Here is a 6,597-nt window from a genome sequence, read left to right on the forward strand (position 1 = left end):
TTTTCCACTCTTTGGTAGATTGGTAGAATTCTTAATGTTTTGGTTGATTTCTATAGAAATAAAATTTTGACAAAATTTTCTATAGAATTAAAAATTAGATAAAATTTTCTCTAGAAATAAAATTTTGACCAAATTTTCTATAGAATTAAAATTTTGACAAATTTTTCTATAGAAATAAAATTTTGACAATATCGTATATAGAAATAACATTTTAACAAATTTTTCTCTAGAAGTAAAATTTTGACAATATCTTATATAGAAATAAAATTTTGACAAAATTTACTATAGAAATAAAATTTTGACAACATTTTCTATAGAAATAATTTTTTTTTTTTTTTGGATCTCAGCTTAAAGCCATGCATAGACTAAATTATAAGTGTAGCTTAACCAACAGAGAAAAAGTATGCTTGTCAAATTTATTTGGGCAAAGCCCTAAAGACTGCAAGATGGTTGGATGTACAGCTGTTTCGGAATTACCACATTCCTCATCAGCATCCTCTACTTGCAGCAAAACTATCAACCAATTATCAGAATAAATTCGGGTAATTCACTCAACCCAAAGTGAACTACACTTGAACCTCCCGAAAAAGGGTTTGATAGTCGGCTACTGCCTAAACAAATTTGCCAGCATATCTCTTTTCCTTTGCCAAACTCAAATCATCGATTTGAATGTATTTGGCTGGGTTTGGTTTTGAGCGTGCTTCCTCTATCTTCATTCGTTTTGTTTGTTATTGTTGGCTTCTCTTCAATCGTTATTGTTGTTTTATTTTTTTTTTTTGATCTCAGCTTAAATCCATGCATTGACTAAACTACAAGTGTAGCTTAACCAACAGAGGAAAAGTATGCTTGTCAAATTTATTTGGGCAAAGCCCTATAGACTGCAAGATGGTTGGATGGACGCACGTTTCGGAATTACCACATTCCTCATCAGCATCCCGAATTTATTCTGATAATTGGTTGATAGTTTTGCTGCAAGTAAAGGATGCTGATGAGGAATGTGGTAATTCCGAAACAGCTGTACATCCAACCATCTTGCAGTCTATAGGGCTTTGTCCAAATAAATTTGACAAGCATACTTTTCCTCTGTTGGTTAAGCTACACTTGTAGTTTAGTCAATGTATGGCTTTAAGCTGAGATCAAAAAAAAAAACAACAATAACGATTGAAGAGAAGCCAACAATAACAAACAAAATGAATGAAATAAATTTTTGACAAAATGTTCTATAGAAATAAAATTTTGACAAATTTTCTATAGCATTAAAAATTTGACAAAATGGTCTATAGAAATAAAATTTTGACCAAATTTTCTATAGAATTAAAATTTTGACAATTTTTTCCCTAGAAATAAAATTTCGACAATATCTTATATAGAAATAAAATTTTTGCAAAATCTTATGTAGAAATAAAATCTTGACAACATCTTATATAGAAATAAATTTTGACAAAATTTTCTATAGAAATAAAATTTTCAATAGAAATAAAATTTTGACAAAATTTTCTATAGAAATAAAATTTTGACAAAATTTTCAATAGAAATAAAATTTTGACAAAATTTTCTATAGAAATAAAATTATGACAAAATATTCTATAGAAATAAAATTTTGACAAAATTTTCTATAGAAATAAAATTTTGACAAAATATTGTATAGAAATAAAATTTTGACAAAATTTTCTATAGAATTAAAAATTTTACAAAATTTTCTCTAGAAATAAAATTTTGACAAAATTTTCTATAGAATTAAAAATTTTACAAAATTTTCTCTAGAAATAAAATTTTGACCAAATTTTTCTCTAGAAAAAAATTTTGGCAAAATCTTATGTAAAAATAAAATCTTGACAATATCTTATATAGAAATAAAATCTTGACAACATCTTATATAAATAGAAATAAATTTTGACAAAATTTTCTCTAGAAATAAAATTTTTACAATATCTTACATAGAAATACAATTTTGACAAAATCTTATGTAGATATAAAATCTTGACATATAGAAATAAAACTTTTACAAAACTTTTTCTAGGAATAAAATGTTGACAAAATTTTCTATATAAATAAAATAATGACAACATTTTCAATAGAAATAAAATGTTGACAAAAATTTCTATAGAAATAAACTTTTGAAAAAATGTTCTATAGAAATAAAATTTTGACAAAATTTTCTATAGAAATAAAATTTTTACAAAATTTTCTATAAGAATAAAATTTTGACAAAATTTTCTATACAAAGTAAATTTTGACAGAATTTGAAAGAAAAAATGTCACTAAATTTTCTACAGAAATAAAATTGTGACCAATTTCTCTATCGAAAAAAAAAATTGTAACACAATTTTCACTAAATTCTTTATAAAAAGTTTAATTTTCGTTTTAAGCCATACTACCAAAGTCTCATTTTTTCTTCATTTTTGTAGAAGTGGTAACTTTCTCGACACATTTATAATTAGCATCGTGAGAAAAAATGGGACCCAAAATTGAGTTTATTTTATTATTCAATTTGTTTTTAATTAGCATAAACCAAAAATGCATAAAATGGTTGAATTAGTATAACTTAAATTTATTATTTCCCAATCGATCAAAATGCTTTGAAGATCGAAAATGAAATAATGTTTCGTCATTTTGACGAAGGATGACTGTCTAGGGTTAAGAATTGTAGTAGGTGTTAGTATTTTGGTCGTATAAAAGTTTTTTTACATATTTTTGTATGTCAATCAAATGTAATTTTTTTCATTCTGGAGTTTTTGCAAACGGTTTGAGAAAAATAATTCCAATTATTTTTACAAAGAATTTCCTAGTGCATTTTTGGTTACGTTAAGAAGAAACAAGTATATACGGCCGTAAGTTCGGCCAGGCCGAAGCTTAATTACCCTCCACCATGGATTGCGTAGAAATTTCTATTGAAGACTGTCATCCACAATCGATTTACTTGGGTTGCGGTAACACTTGCCGATGGCAAGGTATCATAAAACTTCCTAACACAATAATATATACCACATAGTCCATACGTGGTATATATTAAACTAAAAAGGCTGATTAAATACGTATATAATTAAGTTTAAAGTTTCTATAGAAATAAAATTTTGACAAAATAAAATTTTGACAACATTTTCTATAGAAGTAAAATTTGGAAAAAATTTTCTATAGACAGAAAATTTTGACAAAATTTTCTATAGAAATAAAATTTTGACAAAATTTTCAATAGGAATAAAATTTTGACAAAATTTTCTATAGAAATAACATTTTGACAATGTTTTATATAAAAGTAAAATTTTATTTTTAATTATTTTATTTTATTATTTTTGGCGCGAGTGGCAACCATGATTATGAACCGATATGGACCAATTTTTGTGTGATTGGAGATAGGCTATATATAACTATAGACCGATACGGACCAATTTTGGCATGGTTATTAGCGGCCTTATACTAACACCACGTTACAAATTTCAACCGGATCGGATGAATTTTGCTCCTCCAAGAGGCTCCGGAGATCAAATCTGGGGAACGGTTGATATGGGGGCTATATATAATTATGGACCGATATGGACCAATTCTTGCGTGTTTCTTAGAGACCACATTCTAACACTATGTTCCAAATTTCAACCGGATCGGATGAATTTTGCTCCTCCAAGAGGCTCCGGAGGACAAAACTGGGGATCGATTTATATGGGGCCTATATATAATTATGGACCGATATAGACCAATTTTGGCATGGTTGTTAGAGACAATATACTAATGGCATTTGCTCCTCTAAGAGGTTCCGGAGGTCAAATCTGGGGATCGGTTTATATGGGGGCTATATATAATTATGGACCGATGTGGACCAATTATTGCATGGTTGTTAGATACCATATACTAACACCATGTACCAAATTTCAGCCGGATCGGAAGGAATTTGGTTCTCTTAGAGGCTCCGCAAGCCAAATCGGGGGATCAGTTTATATGGGGACTATATGTAATTATGGACCGATATGGACCAATTTTTGCATGGTTGTTAGAGACCACATACTTACACCATGTACCAAATTTCAGCCAGATCGGATGGAATTTGCTTCTCTTAGAGCAATCGCAAGCCAAATTTGGGGATCCGTTTATATGGGGCTATACGTAAAAGTGGACCGATATGGACCAATTTTTGCATGATTGTTAGAGACCATATACTAACATCATGTACCACATTTTTTAGACATAATTAATTTTTTTCACTTGTTAAAGAAAATTTTGTAGTTTGAAAGAAAAAATTGGAGTTCAAGATCATGGACCAAAAGAGAGTGAATTTCATTGAAATACGAACGCGTAACGACTAAGGCAGAATATTTGGCAATTCTGTATGGAAATCGTAACGTATGAGCTCGAAAGCAAACAGAAGTCGACTGTTCGACTCCTGTAGAAGAAGTTATTCGACAATTGGTTCACAGGCATGCAAAAGTGTATTAATCTTAATGGGGAATATATTGAAAACAATAATGCTATTTTCGATTAACAATATTGGTTTTATTCTTTAATACCGAAATATAAAAGGCAATCACTGTACCACAAACTCTTACTACAGCTTAGTTCAGTTTTGAAATCATTGGTTGATTTCATATTCCATTTTTCTAAGGAATAAGGGAATAATCAAATTTCTCAAAAAGAAACCCCAATATTTGGTTCCCACTGCCCCATACGATATACATAGTCCTGTCTTCAGCTAACAATTGCTGAACTGGTTTATGATTTGATTTTAGCAAAGGATATGAGAGGGCTGACCCAAGTTAGCAGTGAGTCAAGCAAACATATCCCTGATTGAATTAAGCATTTATAGTTTGTTTACACTGCCACACCACACAAAGGAAATGAACTCAGACCGTAAATTCTTGGCCCGCATAGTTGTACGATTGGAATTGGCAATGGGTATAAGGGTTAATAATAGCTGCTTACCCCATTCTTTGACTCAAAAACTACAATCATTGAATCCTATCACTATCATCAATTAAAACCATAAACCTATTTCTACAACGTATATGGTTTTTGGGCTATAAGATTTAATTTTAAATAAAAAATGTAACTCAAAATTTTTAAATTTAATATAAGAGTCATGGGAGATACTCTAATTTAACTTCTTGTCGTAACATTGTCGTCTAAAACAATTAAAAATCACATCCACATAAAATGTCTTTAAGCAAAAAATAAAAAAATATCCTGGCTTGAGTGGGCGACAATATGAGATAAATGGTAGCACAAAAATGGTTAGTATGCAAAAACAAAATTGGTCATTTGGAAAGACCAATACAATATTCACACATGGAGAAAAATTTCTATCCATCAACTGCAGACACAAAATATAAGCAAAATATTTCAAATTAAAAAGTTGATTGACAATGAAAATGTAATCAATTAAAAATTATCAGACCCGCCTGCGAAGAGTTGGGTATCAGGGATTCATACTAGATGGATGACAGATGCAGCATCTTTCAGGCGGAGGTATTTGCCATTGCGAAGGCTGCGGAACTACTGTTGATGAGGCCGATATTCAGGAGCGATATCAGCTTCTTCATCGACAGTCAGGTAGCAATAAAGGCCTTAGGAAATCCGAGCATAACATCGAAGGTAGTCAGCCGCTGTCGTAGAGAGCTTAGAGCTTTCACTGAACACTGTGCTGGGTACCTCGACATTATGGAATAATGGGTAATGAAGAGGCGGATGTGTTGGCTAAAGAAGGCGCATCGTTGCATATGTCTTCCCCCCCGCTATCTTTATATACTTACAGGATCAACGTCAGATACGATGAATTATGGAATGCACACGCAAAGAAACAAACGTTTGGAAAACGTGTACCGAAAACGTTTTTCTTTTATTAGAGTTTTTTGAATTTCTTCGAAAAATTTAAACTTTTATTACAAAAAAAAAATCGTTTGTTACAAAATTTTTATTTTTTCAATAAAAAACAAGTATATACGGCCGTAAGTTCGGCCAGGCCGAATCTTATGTACCCTCCACCATGGATTGCGTAGAAACTTCTACGAAAGACTGTCATCGACAATCGAATTACTTGGGTTGTGGTATCTTAAAACTTCTTAACATCGTTTTCTAAACTGTGAGTTAGTTCATACGTGGTATGTATTAGACAATACGTAGAGAGCCCGAATTGAAATATGGGGGTCGCTTATATGGGGGCTATATACAATTATGAACTTGATATGGACCAATTTTTGTGTGATTGGGGATCGATTTATCTGATGGCTATATATAACTATAGACCGATATGGACCTAGTTAGGCATGGTTGTTAACGGCCATATACAAGCACAATGTACCAAATTTCAACTGACTCGTATGAAATTTGCTCCTCCAAGAGGCTCCAAAACCAAATCTCGGGATCGGTTTATATGGGGGCTATATATGATTATGGACTGATATGGACCACTTTTGGCATATTTGTTAAATATCATACACTACCACCACGTACCAAATTTCAACCAGATCAGATGAATTTTGCTTCTCCAAAAGGCACCGGAGGTCAAATCTGGGGATCGGTTTATATGGGGGCTATATATAATTATGGACTGATATGAACCAATTCCTGCATTGTTGTTGGATACCATATACTAACTTCAGGTACCAAATT

This window comes from Haematobia irritans, chromosome 3, assembly GCF_050003625.1.
Source record: "Haematobia irritans isolate KBUSLIRL chromosome 3, ASM5000362v1, whole genome shotgun sequence".
NCBI lineage: Eukaryota > Metazoa > Arthropoda > Insecta > Diptera > Muscidae > Haematobia > Haematobia irritans.